Source organism: Ips typographus, linkage group LG3 (genome assembly GCF_016097725.1).
Source record: "Ips typographus isolate SLU linkage group LG3, UJ_Ityp_2.0, whole genome shotgun sequence".
In the NCBI taxonomy this organism is placed as follows: domain Eukaryota; kingdom Metazoa; phylum Arthropoda; class Insecta; order Coleoptera; family Curculionidae; genus Ips; species Ips typographus.
In genome coordinates, this window is record NC_138424.1 from 6,803,013 (window position 1) to 6,821,324 (window position 18,312).

At 34.7% G+C, this 18,312-nt stretch overlaps 1 protein-coding gene and 2 long non-coding RNA genes across 8 annotated transcripts in view; 2 read left to right on the forward strand and 1 right to left on the reverse strand.

Moving 5' to 3' along the window:
• Fas3 (fasciclin 3) overlaps positions 1 to 18,312 on the reverse strand; it is a 195,543-nt gene that overhangs the window by 10,422 nt on the left and 166,809 nt on the right. The window lies entirely within an intron of this gene.
• Positions 7,799 to 8,632, forward strand: LOC145726278 (uncharacterized). Its single transcript, XR_014177550.1, has 2 exons — positions 7,799 to 7,940; positions 8,009 to 8,632. It is a non-coding gene; the product is annotated as an uncharacterized LOC145726278 (long non-coding RNA).
• Positions 15,180 to 16,013, forward strand: LOC145726279 (uncharacterized). The gene is made up of 2 exons (XR_014177551.1): positions 15,180 to 15,321; positions 15,390 to 16,013. It is a non-coding gene; the product is annotated as an uncharacterized LOC145726279 (long non-coding RNA).

The window sequence follows — 18,312 nt, forward strand, 5'->3', positions numbered from 1 at the left end:
ATCTGGACTTGGAAAATGAGAGCATCATCTGTTGTTGGATTTAGCATTTAAAATTATAAAACTACTTAAATATTTCTTTCTAGAACACAAAATGTTTTTTAATTGTGCCTGATTCGTCTGTTTCTTAGGTAAAAAAGTGCCTTACCATAACAAAAAATTATTAAGAGCTTCCAGAATATTTGCAGCAGTAACAAATTACAAATTACCATATTGGATATGATGGAGAAGTCTCTTCTAGCTTATTTTAGCAGGTTACAGTATTACGAAGAACTAATAACCTAAAGTGTTGTTTTTATTGTAATTTCCAAGACGTTTGTACGTTGAACTTGTTAGTTTGTACTATTTGTTTAAAAAATGTACCATGTTAATACAAAATATACAGGATTACTATGGACTAAAGTTCTACTGTCCTTACAGGACACTTGTAAGTGATTAGTTGGCAAAAATGTTAACCTATTACTTTGCAAATATTGGAAAATCTCATTATTACATTTTAGTTTAATTTAGCTTTTTTAATTCAGATGATTGAATACCAATTTTCAGTGTTTAAATAAAATTTTCTTAAAAAACTAAAATATTGACAGTACAGGTAATTTACCCATCACACATGTGTTTGAGGTAGTTAATTTTTTTGAGACAAAATTTGTGTTAAACAGTAACAATCAAATTGTGCAGGAAGCAAAATTAGATCTTGTAAAACAGTCCCTAAACAAAACCGTCCATTTGCGAGACATAAACTCATTAGGGGACAAGACAAGATAATAAATATTAATTTGGTCGCAGGTTTAAAATATGACAAACCCATTTTTTTTTTAGGACAAACGCCGAAAGGGACCGTTTTTATCCGAGACCACTACGTATTGCCCCATTACCGCGGTAGGGCCGACAAGTTAATTTTGCGTTTAGGGCCGTTTTTCTTCCCTGCACGGTCGCATTGTTATCTCTTGATTAATTTTTAAGTTTAATTCTTCCTAGTTGCCTGGAGGAAAATTGACCGTATGCCAGAGTAAATTCCCGTTGTTGTGTTAATAACTCGACGTTAACGACCGTACTTCAAACTTTTTGTTGCATACCTGCAAGGGCAGAATTGTGTAGTACAATTGTTATTCGGCGCGCTTTTGTGGTTTGGTGTTTTCGCTGTTTATTTCAACCGCCTTTTATACGAAGGCAAAACTAATTATGGTTGAACTAACCGGGTAATATATTCGACCACTGTTGCGTCCCTGGACGGTTCCGGTTTAATTCCGCTAATTGATATGTATGTCCGCGGACCCTCCCTGGAGCCCTTTCGTCGGTTTTCTTTTTTTCCTTTTTTTTATTTTTATTTGCATGTTTACTCTACGCCACAAATTAGGTTAAGCTCTTTGTCATAAAAGGACAATTCATCAGTGAGAAACTTTACTGAAAACAGAACAATACGGTGCAAATCCACCTAATGTCACTCTTATAAAGAGCAAAACAAATCTCGTGAATTGTGTTATAAATAACATATTTTCAACAGTAAAAAATTGTTCTAGTGTAATATTTACATTAATTTGCCATACCACACGAGTACTGTTGTTCAATATTTTATCTACAAACAACACAGAAATTAGTAATTTTGTAACTTTTAGTTACATAATGAGACTAGTTTGGTAATTGTAGTATAAATTATTGTTCTCTTGATGTGCTTTACAGCACACACACATACTTATTATGTAACACAAAGTGAGATGTGTTTCTGCTTTTCTCACTGACTGTATCAAATTTTGAAGTGTCTTTTCAAATTATTGAATAGTAAATTTAATGAGGATTCCAAAAACGTGCATAAAACCGTCATTTTCTCACTCTAAGTGGGTTTTAACAGCCATTTTGTCCATGACTGTCGTTTCAAACTGTGTTTCTGATAGTACAAACTTTGATATTGCTTTTCTTACTGACTGTACCAAATTTTGCAGTGTTTTTTTCAGGTTATTGAATAGAAAATGTAATGAGGATTCCAAAAATGTGCATATAACAGCAACTTTCTCACTCCAGGTGGGTTTTACCAGCGATTTTGTTCTTAACTGTCCTTTCAAACTGTGCTTCTGATAGTTCAAACTTTGAAACTGCTTTTCTCACTGACTGTACAGAATTTTGAAGTGTTTTTTCAAATTATTTTATAGTAAATTTAATGAGGATTCCAAAAATGTGCATAAAACAGTAATTTTCTCACTCCAAGTGGGTTTTACCAGCGATTTTATCCTTGACTGTCTTTTCAAACTGTATTTCTGATAGTACAAACTTTGATAGTGCTTTTCTCATTGACTGTACCAAATTTTAAAGTGTTTTTTTCAAATTATTGAATAGTAAATTTAATGAGAATTCCAAAAATGTGCATAAAACAGTCATTTTCTCACTCCAAGTGGGTTTTACCAGCGATTTTGTCCTTGAATGTTATTTCAAACTGTGTTTCTGGTAGAACAAACTTTGACACTGCTTTTCTTACTGACTGAAACAAATTTGTAGAGTTTTTTAGGTTTAATAGGGAATTTAAAAAGCATTCCAAAAATGTGCTTAAAACAGTAATTTTCTGACTCCCAGTGAGTCACGTGACTGTGTGGCTAAATTATCCTTTAAAACCACGTGATATCTGCCACTAACGTCAAAACTGTAAAAATTAGACTTAAATCTGCAAGAGTCAAAGTTTACCACAATTTTCTTACAGTTTTCGAAACGAGACGTGTTTCTGAGATTCATGACAATTGTCACGTGACTTAGCCTAGCTAAATTATGCTCCAAAACCCCGTGAGATGCAAAAAACTCTTTTTTTTATTAATTGTAACTTTTATTCCTTGTCCTTACGTTTTTTCATGTAATAAGAAACTGACAATTGTTGAAGAAAAAATTTGTTTATTTAACAACAAAATTAATACGTTTACACGAGTTTGATAATCTGTCAATTGTATGAGAATAGTAACCGTATGAAGTAAAATTGTATTTTTGTTTAGGAACATGGAAAGCGTGACCTCAACTTTATAGTTATTTATGCAACAAGTGAAAAATGTTCATCTTTTTTGCACGCAAGTGAAAGTTGTTATACAAGACCGAAGTAGAACTTTTTGCACTAAAAATCATTCAAAAAAGTGTACTTTTTTACACGATTTTATAAAAATATTATTTACTAAATCAACCAGGCAAATATGTGTAGCAAATTAAAAAAATTAGAAAGTAGTGACATTTTAATCTTTCAGAGACTGTATTCTTAAATATTGGTCAAAATTTAACAGAATATGACATCCATAATGAATTCCCCCGCATTTTGCGAATTGATTGAATTCTAATCTGTTGTGCCCACATACCCGATCAAAGCGGAATTAATACAAACTCGATCCAAAGGGATATTGGCGTAATTCTGATTAACTTTTATACACCCGCGATTTCCAGTTGACTAACCGCGTAAATTTCCTTTCACGGAATCATAATGAAAATTCTGAACCGGTTCAATTCGGCTAAAATTACACAATACGCTCTTACGAGTTAAACCACGCCCTTTTACAACACATTTACGTTGCACCCGAATTGGATTTGCGTTTAGATTATAATTCATTGCCGGGAACTAGTACAACTCTCTTAATTAGAAATTACCGCATGTCTAACCCTTGTCTCTATCTCAAACCGGTTTCGTAAAACACGCCCAACTTAATAGATTGTCAATTAGGAAAATTAGTTGTCGAGATTTACGCAACAACTGAAGAAATCTCGTAAATCTTATGGAAGAAATTCGTTTTTCGTATCACGTCGAGAAACGAATCGGCCCTTTATTAAGTCTCCCATAGGATTTTTTTTGTCCGCGAAAAAAGGGTGGTTTTTATGAAATCACAAATACTTTCCCTCCCAAAGGGGAGCAGCTTTTAAATTAAAAGACTTTTTATCGAAAACTTACAAAGGACATCGCTCGACGTTAAGTTGAACCCATCGGCAAACTCCCAAATTGAGTTTAACTTCCCCAATATGTCATCCTCCCTTTCTGTTTGCTTGTTGAAACTTAGGGTAACTACTTCCAAAACTGTTAGGACCTTGTTAATTGTACGTTTTCGGTTATGCTATAATTAGGTTTAACGGTCTAAATGGATTTTTCAGCTAATTTTTGATACTGTGTAGCTTCAGCGTTGTGTTGTCGTTTATCTTGTTCATAAAGTTAAGTTATTGTGTGGATTGCGGAGAATTGTGCAAGTTGTCGTCCGGTTTTGTACATTATCTGTTTGCAGCGCTATTCGCTTAATTGCGGGTGCTTCAGCAACTTTAGAACAAATTTATGTTTCTCTTATGTCAAGCGTTCCGTGTTTGGGTTTTGCGCTTTCTTCTCGTCTAGTTGTCATTGTACAGGGATGTCCAATTAAATGTTTCACTCAGATAATGCTATCAGCTGTTTTATGTCCGTTTTCTCAACACTTTGCAAAGTTGGGTTGTTACAAGCAAAACAGAGTTTTACAGTAGTTCTGTTATCGTGAAAATTTGTGTTTATTTTAGTTTATTTATTCATAATCTACATCTAATATGAGAACTGTTGAACTGAAAAAAAATAAGATAAATGTATGTAAATACAATAAATTATCAAAATTAAATATTATTGTAATACCAACTTTTTTTGAGGTAGCAAAATTAGTGATTGTTTTGGCATTTACTGTATTTTAGTAGTGTGTCCAAAAAAACATGGAAAATATATCACTTTTTTTAAATTGAAGATCAAATCTATTATTAACAAAATATCAATAAAAAATTATTGCTTTTGTAAAATTTCAAGTTTTACTCAATAGCTAACTCTATAAATTTGGTTGACAGAATACTACTTCAAAATAGCAAAGTTGCAGTATCTTTCCTGAATTGACAGAAGCTGATGTCAAAATAGACATTTGTCAGACTTTTGACACATGTTGTTTTATCGTTGGTTGTTTTTGTGTGAAAAATAAAAATACTATAATACAAACTCGATCGATGGAACACTCTGTATTTTATTTGCTCAATCAGAAAATCTCTTTTTTCTGATTTCGAATTTATGTTTTCCTTTTAATTTTTAAAATTATTTCAATAATTCTGCGATATGTTCTCAGTAATTCTAACAACATTTGACACTTTTAGCGTCAGAATGACACTTTTGACAGACGGAATGACAGATCAGTCAGTGAGAAAAGCGGTGTCAAAGTTTGAAAACCTGTAAAACCCACTGGCAGTAAGAAAACGACGGTTTTAAGTACTTTTTTAGAATCCTTATTAAATTTTCTATCTAATAACCTAAACAACACTACAAAATTTGGTACAGTCAGTGATAAGAGCGGTATCAAACTTTAAACTGCCAAAAACACAGTTTGAAAAGACAGTCAAGAACACAATCGCATGTAAAACTCACTTGAAGTAAGAAAATTACAGTTTTAAGTACATTTTTGGAATCATTAAATTTCCTATCTAATAACCTAAAAAACACTACAAAATTTGGTACAGTCAGTGATAAGAGCGGTATCAAACTTTAAACTGCCAAAAACACAGTTTGAAAAGACAGTCAAGGACACAATCGCATGTAAAACTCACTTGCAGTAAGGAAATTACAGTTTTAAGTACATTTTTGGAATCATCATTAAATTTCCTATCCGATAACCTGAAAAACACTACAAAATTTGACACAGTTGCTGGGAAAAGCGGTGTCAAACTTTGAACTGGCAGAAACACAGTTTGAAAGGACAGTCAAGGACACAATCGCATGTAAAACCCACTTGCAGTAAGAAAATGACTGTTGTAAGTACATTTTTGGAATTCTCATTAAATTTCCTATCTAATAACCTAAAAAACACTACAAAATTTAGTACAGTCAGTGAGAAAAGCGGTGTCAAACTTTGAACTGCCAGAAACACAGTTTGGAAGAACAGCCAAGGACACAATGACATGTAAAACTGACTTAAAGTAAGATAATTACAGTTTGAAGTACATTCTTGGTATCCTCATTAAATTTCCTATCCGATAACCTGAAAAACACTACAAAATTTGACACAGTTGCTGAGAAAAGCGGTGTCAAACTTTGAACTGCCAGAAACACAGTTTGGAAGAACAGCCAAGGACACAATGACATGTAAAACTGACTTGAAGTAAGATAATTACAGTTTTAAGTACATTTTTGGTATCCTCATTAAATTTCCTATCCGATAACCTGAAAAACACTACAAAATTTGACACAGTTGCTGAGAAAAGCGGTGTCAAACTTTGAACTGCCAGAAACAGAGTTTGAAAGAACAGCCAAGGACACAATGACATGTAAAACTGACTTGAAGTAAGATAATTACAGTTTTAAGTACATTTTTGAAATCCTCATTAAATTTCCTATCCGATAACCTGAAAAACACTACAAAATTTGACACAGTTGCTGAGAAAAGCGGTGTCAAACTTTGAACTGCCAGAAACACAGTTTGGAAGAACAGCCAAGGACACAATGGCATGTAAAACTGACTTGAAGTAAGAAAATGACAGTTTTAAGTACATTTTTGGAATCCTTATTAAATTTCCTATCTAATAACTGAAAAAACACTACAAAATTTAGTACAGCTTGCTGAGAAAAGCTGGGTCAAAGTTTGAATTGCCAGAAACACAATTTTTTAACCCTTTTTAGGATTTTGACCATAAAAAATTACCCGCACGGTCGAAAACCGTTAAGTCAAGTACATTTTCATAATATTTGACTATTTTTTACGTTTTTATATTAAAAATAAACTAAAACAGCTGCAAATTCTCTGATAGTCCATTGCCATATGATTTGACTGTTTTAAAAGGTTTTAAAACATAAATCTTAAAAATTGACTGAAATAATTACAAATAGTCCGATAGATAAATTTTTATGATAAAGATAATTATTCAACATTAAAAACGGAAAAATCATTGTCTAACCAACTTATTTGATTTTCCCTTACGTTTACAAAATATTATCCAACAGTCCGGTTATAAAACTTCTAGAAACAGTTGCCACATTCTCCCTAAGGTCCAACATATTTCTATTTTTAACACGAGAACAAAAAACGATAAAACTACATTGAGACCCGACAAGATTAACAGCTAAACTGGACCGACACTTGGTGCAAAAAAGTGCATTAGAGCACTCCGAACAAATCCCCTTTCGTCGTAAACTTGAACAACGACAATTGCCACCCCACTAAGTGAAAAACTTGAGGCTGAGCACCGTTTTGTTGTATTTTTGGATGGTTATTGTTGTTCGGCGATGAGCTGGCCATATTTCAGTAGGAAATAACTCGAGTCTTGGCCGTGAAGCGAAACTGCATTGTAATTTATCGTTGTTAAGATGTGACAAGGTTGCATGGGAAATAGAGACGGAGAGCAAAAACTGCTCATTCTCTTCCGTGTTAAGCCGCTCGAAAATAAATTGCTCGGGTTGTGGCAGGAATTTTTTTTTTTTTGGCTTGAATAAAAACAAAAAAAATTTGTAGATGTATAATAGGGTATTAACACAAACAAGTAGGACCTATCGACGATATAATAAGTATAATAAAATATATATATATATGTCTGTTCATTATGTTTTAAGCGATACATTATAATGGTAGTACATCTAAGCCTTCACAATGTTGCCAAATCTCAGAACGCTATTTCAGTGTGTTTCAAAGCCGCTTCTTTGAAACCCGGTATTTCATGCCCAATCAGAAAGCAGGGTTTTTGTCCTGTATGGGAAGATGAAGTCGCCATTTTCTTGAGTGAGCATTCCATTGCTCTCTGCTTTACCAGAACGTGTTATTTTGTTAGTTTTCGGATATTTTATCCAATTACCCTTCAAGGGGATTTAAAATTAAAATTAACAATCACCTGGTACTGCGAGACGCCCTGAAGAATAGGCTTATCGCTCTGTTAGCCCTGGAAACCCAGTTTCTTCAGCAGGAATCGGTTGGCTTCGGCCACGTTTTAGTTTTTTGTGCAGATCTGTTATGGTGAGTTTTCTATAGCAGTATATTAATTTTCTGAGTGGCACTGTGTAACTTACTTTGGTCTTTTGAAGATCTGAGGGAGTCGACTCCTACCCTTTTGTGTAACAGCCAGTTATACCCCCTGGATTGGTCGTACAAATCCAGTAGAGATTGACCCGACCTGCACCATATTACGCCAAAAGTCTGACATCTTTGCGACCTTGCAATCATTTTCGCCAGCAGTACTCCAAGCATCCATTTGTAGAGATCTTCAGATGAAATAGAACTTCAAGAACCTTCGAAGACACCAGGTTCAAGCCTGTGTATTAAGGCCAGTTTACTCCAAATCTTTATTTTTATTTTCTTCACTGTTTTCACAAACAAACCACTAAACTCAGATTCAAAGAAACACATAACAAAGCTTCCCTTTATTAAAGTTTTGCTCACACTTAAAACTTTAAATCACTTTGATACTTCCGATCGGCGAAACATAACAAAGGTTGGTTTATCTTCTAATAGCAATTACATAAATGTGAACTATAGTCGACTATAGGGTGATACCATTTGTCAATTATAATTATACGCTATCTCAACGTTTTAACACCGAATAATGATTTACCTGCTATTTACATTATTATAAACTACTCATCTATTGAACTGTAATAACAACATGGTATGTTGAGCAAACCCAGTAAAGAGATTTCATAAAGGGAAAATTAATTTGTGTTTATTTAGTGTTCACTAGTTGCGTTGATACCCGTTCGTAAGATATTTTCTTTTCATTTATTTTCGCAGTTTCCTCATCATCAAAACTGCGTGGCGCCCATTTTAAATTTCTTTTTTTTCTTTCTTTAATTATTATTGAAAAGCAAATACAGTCATTTTAGAAAATTGCCTTCGAACCCATAGTGCTCACCAGATGAAAAGCTGCCGTTTGCATTCCTTATTATTTTAGGCAAAATAAGGTTACATAATTTTGGCGCCCAACGTGGGGCTCGAAATAGCAAATAATTTATCTAACAGTCAATATCATTTTTAGATCTAAGTATAATTGCATAACTTTTTTTTTTTTTTTGTCTATTTCGAATGATGGTAATATTCATATTGTGAGCAGTGTATTTGGATAAAACTGGTCTTGAGTTTGGTCACTTTTTAAATAGACGTTTTGTCGGATCCACCGAACAACCGGCCGTACAACAGGTTTTTATCCGTTATCGTACTTTCTTGGTATATACAGTATAATTGAAATCGATATATTTTTTTTGAACGCTTTGTATTTTGGCCACAAAGTGTTAAAATACTTTTAGTTTGGTTATTTCGAGAATGTGTTGTTGCAGTTGAACTGAAAGGAGCGAGATTCGCTGTTGCCACTTTTAGTTGTTTTAAATCAAGATCCTCCGAAATATAACTAGCGCTTTAAACAAGTAATTGATTGAATTTTTTTATCGTTAGACTTAACTGTTTGTGTTAAGGAAATCAATAGCAAAATTTTTTTTTATGGTTGAGTATAAACTTTGTTGTGATACTAAAGATATATTTTCAAAACTTTAAATTAGAAACCTAAAATCAAACATTAAATCTATTTTACCTTGTTCTTATTGATAAATTGCTTCATAGTTTTGCTTCCTTTATTAGGAGACAATGGATTCTCATTTTAGACCCAACTTGTTGCTTAGAGAAGAATTGGATTATGAGCTAAAAATACGCGGAGTTTTTACAGAAAGCCCCGTTATACAAAAACGGAAAATTCTTCTTAGAGCGTTAAATAAAGAAAGAGAAAGTAAGTTTGATGTTTTGAAATTGACAAACTCGGATTTTGATTTTCAAAAGGAAAAAGATGAAATAGAATCCACATTAGATTCAATTAAAGTTCTTATTAGTGATTTTGAGGGACCATCATCAGACTCGGTTTATCTTAGAGCTAGGACCAGACTTCTACACTTAACAAATCGTATTTTGCGGGTAGCTTTCGATGGGAATGAGGATAATTTTAGTGAGAAACAACGTCAAAAAAATGAGTGGTATGCATCGGCAATGCTATTAGATGCTGAGTTACACGAAAAGGTGAAGGAACCTAATCAATTTAGTTCTACTCCTGTTAGCCATCATGAAGGACAAATGGAAAGTTCTCAACTGTCCCAAACAGCTCACGAAAATACGCCTCTTAGCAATCAGTATTTTAAGCCCACTCCTGTACATAAATTAGGTATTTCATTTGGAGGCGATCCAAAACAAGTTATGTCTTTTATTGAACGCGTAGAGGAAACGGCTCGAGCTAGACATATTCCTAAAGCTGAGTTATTTGAGTCGGCTAGCGATTTGTTTTCTGAGAAAGCCATCTTTTGGTTGAGGTTAGTTAAGCCCGCTCTTCGTGATTGGGATTCTTTGGTAGAAAAGTTAAAAGCAGATTTTTTAAATTCCGACGTTGATGATGAAACATGGCGAGAAATCCGTATGAGGAAACAAGGTAGGAACGAACCAGTCGTGCTTTTCATAGCAACCGTGGAAGGTTTGTTTGGTCGTTTGTCATATAGTCCGGCTCCTGTTACCAAGGTCAAGTACATCAAAAGAGGTCTTCAAAAGGAATATCAGCAACGTCTAGCTTTGCAAGATATAAGTTCTGTTGATGAGTTGGGTAGGTTGTGTAAACGTTTAGAGGAAGCAGATGTTTTAGGCCTTTGTTCAAGTTCACGTTCGCATCAAGTTTGTGAGGTGAATCTTGATGAACCCTCTTCGTCCAGAAGAAGTCCAAATGTTCGTGGTGGGGAACAGTCCAATCAAAGAAATCAGAAATATCTTTGGAATGGCAAGAAGAATAGGAGACTACCGAGGGAGAACAATCCTGAGGAAGGCGAAAAGGACAAGGCGGGCACTAAATACGTTTGTTGGAAGTGTAGCGGTCCAAACCACTTATTCAAAGACTGTAAATCGAACATTAAAAAGAGATTTTGCTTTAAATGTGGGACGCCAGATGTTACTTCTAAAACTTGTTCACATTGTTCGGGAAACGCGTAAGAGAGGAATGCGTGGTTGGTTCGCATAATCCTCTATATCAAGAAACCAACTCTCCATGTGCGAGTCATCTTTCCCACACTAACACAAGTCTTCAATTTAATGGCTCATCTAATAATAATGTGCTTCCGGTTTTTCTGAGCAAGAGTAATGACAACCGACCTTATATAAATGTAAAGCTTTTTGATCAAACTATTACTGCCCTGTTAGATAGCGGTGCTAATGTATCCATAGTAGGTGGATCCGGAGTGAGTTTAATTCGACGTTTAAAACTTAAAGTTAACCCGATCACTAGCGACAGTGTTGTTACCGCTTGCGGAACCTCTCAAAAAGTTAAGGGTTCTGTTGAATTACCGATAGTTATTAAGAATTCAGTACGGATTTTAGTTGCATTGCTGGTTCCCTCTATTGTACATTCATTCATATTTGGTAGTGATTTCTGCAGAAGATTTCAAGTAGATATAGACTTTGCAAACAATAGATGGCTCATTCAAAGTAAAACTTCTGGCTTAATCACGGAGGCAAAACCTAATTCAGATAATCGAAATGTAATCTCCAATGTATGCACTCTCGAACCTCTATCCGATAGTCAATCAGAGCAAGTCAAATTAATTATAGATTCTTTTAATAAGTTGAATAGTGAAGAAAGATTGGGGCTCACTAATAAAATTTCAATGAGTATTGACACCGGCGAGGCCAAGCCGTTCAAACTAAGGCAATATTTAATGAGTCCATATATGTTAAAACTTCTCAATCAAGAGTTAGATGATATGCTAAAACTGGGTGTCGTAGAACCATCGCAGAGTCCCTGGAACAGTCCAGTGTTACTTGTTAAAAAGGCTAACGGAGAATATAGGTTTTGTTTCGATGGTCGAAAATTAAATGAAGTAACTCGCCATGACAGTTATCCACTGCCGCGTGTAGACAGAATATTAAGCTCTCTGAGGGGAGCCAACTATATTTCTAGTATCGACCTACGTAAGGCTTTCTGGCAGATTCCTTTGGACCCAGCCTCACGAGACAAAACAGCATTTACAGTTCCATCTCGTGGCCTTTTTCATTTCAAGGTTGTTCCTTTTGGTCTTTGTAACAGTGCTCAAACACAACAGCGATTAGTAGATAGTTTATTTGGCCCAAAGTACGAACCAAATATTTTTACTTACCTAGACGATATTATCATAACTTCGAAAACATTTGAGGATCATATTCGGTTGTTGGGTGAAGTTAGGGATATTCTATTTGAGGCTAATTTGACTATTAACTTAAGTAAGTGTGTTTTTTTTAAAACACAGTTGAAGTATTTGGGTTATATTGTCGAAGGTGGTCAGGGTATTCGTACCGACCCTGATAAGGTCTCCACAATGGTTAATTACCCCAGACCTGCTACCACTACCGAAATTAAAAGATTTATAGGCTTGTGTAGTTGGTATCGTAGATTTATTGGTAATTTCTCTTCTTTGGTCTCTCCTATTAACGATCTCCTCAAGGGAAAGAAAAAGAAGTCTTCTATAGAATGGACCCCTGAGGCCCAAAGTTCCTTTGAAAATATTAAAAATGCCCTAATTGCAGCTCCGGTTCTGTGTTCGCCGGATTTTTCAAGACCGTTCACAATACAATGCGATGCTAGTGATACGGGGTTGGGTGGTGTACTGTCGCAGGATCTCGATGGAGGAGAGCGTGTAATAGCATACTGCTCTCGGACGCTCTCTAGAGCCGAGCGTAATTACACTGTAACAGAACGCGAACTCTTGGCGTTGATATTTTGTTTGGAAAAATTCCGGATGTACGTAGAAGGTACGAGGTTTAAAGTAATAACAGACCATCACAGTCTGTTGTGGTTAAATAATTTAAAAGACCCTTGCGGACGTTTAGCCAGGTGGTCAGTAAAACTACGGCAATATAGCTTCGACTTAATTCACCGGAAAGGAATCTCACACAAGGTTCCTGATGCTCTCTCCCGAATATCTTCTGAGCCTCCTATTGATATGGAAGTATGCGTCATGGATGTTGCTTCTGGTGAATTAGACCCTTGGTATGAAGAACTTAGAAGTAAAATCCTTAAAAACCCAGAATCGTATCCTCAATGGAAAGTCGAACAGAATGTTATATTTAAGTATATCCCAAATAATCTCCCACTGTCGAGTAACCTTTTTGACTGGAAGACGGTCGTACCAAAAAACTGTCGTTTACAGGTGATGAAGGATTGTCATGACCCTCCTTCTTGTTCACATTTTGGAATTTTCAAAACCTTGTCCCGCGTCCAAGATTCTTATTATTGGCCTAAAATGCGAGTAGATATTCGAAGATATTGTAGAGCTTGTAAAGTTTGTCAAGCTCAAAAATTGTCTAACTCAGGTCCTCTAGGTAAAATGGGTGCTCAGAAATCAGTGCAGTTCCCTTTTCAGGTTATAGCCGTTGATTTAATGGGACCATTTCCCAGGTCTAGGAAAGGAAATTGCTATTTGTTAGTCGTTACTTGTTGGTTTTCAAAGTATTCTTTACTTTTTCCTATACGTCAAGCAGTTGCTAAAAATATAGTTAAACTGTTGGAAAACAATGTATTTTTGGTTTTTGGAGTACCCCAAATCATAATTTGTGATAATGGCACTCAATTTGCTGGAAGAGTTTTCAAACATCTCGCTGAAACTTATCAGGTAAAAATCTGGTTTACTCCTAGGTATTCGGCCCAATGTAATTTCGTAGAAAGAACTAACAAAACCGTTGGAACTGCCATCCGATGTTACATCAAGAATCATCAAGAATGGGATGCAGAACTAACAAAAATTCAGTTTGCTATGAACGCAGCAAAACACGAGGTGCATGACTTGGCTCCTGCATTCATAGTTTTTGGTCGAAATATTCCGCTATCAGGAAACTACTATAGCAAAATATCGGAAACTAAAGACATAGTCCTCAACCCATCAGATAGGAACGCATATATCGATGATATCTCCGGGTTGGCTGACATCTTCAAAGAGGTAGAGAAATGCCTTAGTGTCGCGCACTGTCGATATAAACGATCATATGATCTACGCAGACGAGAGATATCTTTTGCGGTTGGTGATAGAGTATGGAGGAAGAATAAAGTCCTTTCAGATGCTACATCTAAGTTTTCAGCTAAACTCGCACCTAAGTACATTCTTTGCAAAATTAAGGCAAAGAAGTCCCGACTTGTCTACATTTTGGAGAAAGCAGATGGAAGTTACGGAGGAGAATGGCATGTGAAAGATTTGAAACCTTATTTTGGATCAAATTCTAATGTTTCCGTTGGGTAATATTTTTTTTTGGTATTTGGTTAGTCGGTACTAACTGTTATCTGGTATTATTGTTTTTTTTTTTATGTCACGTTAAACGTTTAAAGTATGTCCGGACAATTTTTTTTAAAGTTTTGCAAGACTATTTTCAAATATGCAACATTTGAAATGTATATAGTACAGATGGGATCCCGTAATTATGGTAAATTAGTTTAACTAGACAATGTTGTAAATATGCTTTTTTACTTATAAGTTTTTTTTCTTGACTGAATTGTCATCATGGGCAAATTCTCAGTCTTAAGTTTGCTCTTTTCCTTGTTTAGAGACCTCCCCGTTTTTGTCTTTATTTCCTGATTTGTCAGTTCAATATTATGTCTTTACCGATTGAGTCGCCCCAAGGCCGTGTAGTACGCGAAGATACTGGACTAAGCAAAATCCCGAGAGCAAACTAATGTTAGTAGAATACTGTTGAGTTCTTTAATTTTCTTCTTTCTTTGTTAATTAACCTAGATAAATTTTTTTTGTACATAATCAAAAAAAAATATATAATGATATATTTTTTTTTGTTTTTTTTTTTTGGAGGAGGATTGTGTGGCAGGAATTTTTTTTTTTTTGGCTTGAATAAAAACAAAAAAAATTTGTAGATGTATAATAGGGTATTAACACAAACAAGTAGGACCTATCGACGATATAATAAGTATAATAAAATATATATATATATGTCTGTTCATTATGTTTTAAGCGATACATTATAATGGTAGTACATCTAAGCCTTCACAATGTTGCCAAATCTCAGAACGCTATTTCAGTGTGTTTCAAAGCCGCTTCTTTGAAACCCGGTATTTCATGCCCAATCAGAAAGCAGGGTTTTTGTCCTGTATGGGAAGATGAAGTCGCCATTTTCTTGAGTGAGCATTCCATTGCTCTCTGCTTTACCAGAACGTGTTATTTTGTTAGTTTTCGGATATTTTATCCAATTACCCTTCAAGGGGATTTAAAATTAAAATTAACAATCACCTGGTACTGCGAGACGCCCTGAAGAATAGGCTTATCGCTCTGTTAGCCCTGGAAACCCAGTTTCTTCAGCAGGAATCGGTTGGCTTCGGCCACGTTTTAGTTTTTTGTGCAGATCTGTTATGGTGAGTTTTCTATAGCAGTATATTAATTTTCTGAGTGGCACTGTGTAACTTACTTTGGTCTTTTGAAGATCTGAGGGAGTCGACTCCTACCCTTTTGTGTAACAGCCAGTTATACCCCCTGGATTGGTCGTACAAATCCAGTAGAGATTGACCCGACCTGCACCATATTACGCCAAAAGTCTGACATCTTTGCGACCTTGCAATCATTTTCGCCAGCAGTACTCCAAGCATCCATTTGTAGAGATCTTCAGATGAAATAGAACTTCAAGAACCTTCGAAGACACCAGGTTCAAGCCTGTGTATTAAGGCCAGTTTACTCCAAATCTTTATTTTTATTTTCTTCACTGTTTTCACAAACAAACCACTAAACTCAGATTCAAAGAAACACATAACAAAGCTTCCCTTTATTAAAGTTTTGCTCACACTTAAAACTTTAAATCACTTTGATACTTCCGATCGGCGAAACATAACAAAGGTTGGTTTATCTTCTAATAGCAATTACATAAATGTGAACTATAGTCGACTATAGGGTGATACCATTTGTCAATTATAATTATACGCTATCTCAACGTTTTAACACCGAATAATGATTTACCTGCTATTTACATTATTATAAACTACTCATCTATTGAACTGTAATAACAACATGGTATGTTGAGCAAACCCAGTAAAGAGATTTCATAAAGGGAAAATTAATTTGTGTTTATTTAGTGTTCACTAGTTGCGTTGATACCCGTTCGTAAGATATTTTCTTTTCATTTATTTTCGCAGTTTCCTCATCATCAAAACTGCGTGGCGCCCATTTTAAATTTCTTTTTTTTCTTTCTTTAATTATTATTGAAAAGCAAATACAGTCATTTTAGAAAATTGCCTTCGAACCCATAGTGCTCACCAGATGAAAAGCTGCCGTTTGCATTCCTTATTATTTTAGGCAAAATAAGGTTACAGGGTAATGGATTGGAAGTTATCCGAAAATGTATTAGGAGACCTCGATAGTTTGTTTAACACTGCAAAATAACATTTTTCTCACCTGAATATAAGAAAATTATATTATTCGCAAGTATGTGCAGAGCATGAAATAAGCACTTTCGGTTAGTAGTCATTTCTAGTAAATAAGGCTAGTTATTTATTTTTCTTGACACTTAGTTTATTTCCTTATGTAATGTAAAGTTCAACTCCAGCTTGGTAAATTGTAGACCGTAACTTCAAAGTTAAATCACAGTACGTTGTTTTCCAACAAGGAAACAAAATATTACATTTCTTATTACCTAAATTTCTTGGAATATTGTGGCTAAAATCAATTGCAAATGTTTTCTCCACTATTAGTAGTTATGGAAAAATTACCATCATATCCATACAAGTTATGAAAAATAAAATTACTTTGACTAGACAATTTATAAAAATCCTAAAATGACGATAATTACCATAATTGGGTAACATTTTTAGATAATTAAGACGAAATCAGTATCAATGATGCCATTACTATCACCGAACCACTGTAAATGGCCAAATTCAATGCCCGTTTGTTTTTTTGACAACAAAACCGCAATTGTATCGGGTATCGGCCGCAATTCAAACCGTAGCCGAGAGTAACACAATGAACTGTGGGATAAACAAGGCCTCAGAAATTACGGGGTTCCGGTTTTGATGTTTGTGGACCGACGGAATTTTGTTACTAATTGAATTGAAAGGAAAATAAACGAATGTTTGGACCGGGATCGAACGAAAAGTTTGAGCTGAAAATTGGGTTTTTGGCAAAAAATACTATTATACATTTCCAGCTATCGAACTGAACGAAATTAAGAAGCATTCAATATCCGTTTGGCAGGCCTGACGTGTATTATCAAGTTGAAAAAATCAGCCTACGAAATGAAGGGTTGGAAATTACAAATTGGAAATTCCTTATTTTATTGGAAAACAAAATTTATGCATCAAACAAAATTAACTGAAAATCACCACCTCACTGTTTGCAGTCACAAATAACGAAAAGAATTCGATTTTAATGGGTAATAGGACTTAATGTAGTCGAATAATTTCGTGTCGCCTGCGAACATTTGTTCGCTCCAGAAATTTCCAATTTTGTCACTTCCATTTGTAATGCAGTCTTTGGAATGTTTCTCAGATTTTAACGCGTTTACTTAAGTCCATTACATCGGTAAGTCGCAATTAGCACTAGAGTAACTAATCATAGCAGGAGCAATCAAACTAAATTAGGCAAGCTTTCATGTGATACGGTTTATTCGAGTGCAAAATGCGAGGTTACTGTCGTATCCCTGGGATCTGCTTAATTAAAACCGACAATTACCGTGACGCCATTTGCACTTCATAATTGGAAGGGAAAACTTACATTTAGGCTAAATTATAGTTAAGAGAATTTCTAGTTAACCTCGGTAGTTTTACACAATGATATCTTAAGTTAAGGGTTGAATATCGTTCTAAAGTTAGTCACAAGAAGTAGCAGCATTTTGCAACAATTGTCCACACTAAATTATTAAGTAAAATTTAATATTTTGAAACTTCCTATATGGGAGCCTAAATGCTATAATAAAAAAAAAACAAATATTCTCAGGATTTCAGTGATAGAAACAGATACTAAAATTAAGATTCTGTTGCTGCTTTATTAATATTTTCTTTGTAACTAGATAATATTTCAAAAGCGGAATTTGTGACAGTACATGACAGTGAAAAAACCTGAGAATATCAAGAAATGTAAACCAGTAAAAATTGTATGAATTTTTTTTTATTTTCAACCAGGTATGTAATAACGTTATTTCTTATGTGTAAACCAGGTGGAAAGATGAAAATTACCTGCTTTTACTTTCCACCCGGGTGAATGTCAATATGGGTTTTGTCATATCTGGGCTTACCTTTACCTAATCTCGCGACAGAAATCAAACTCTTTCCACCTGAGTATGTAATATACTATTTTGTAACGTAAATAAATTTATAGGACGTCCTAAGTTCAGTTAAAAGTATCAGTATAATAAATGT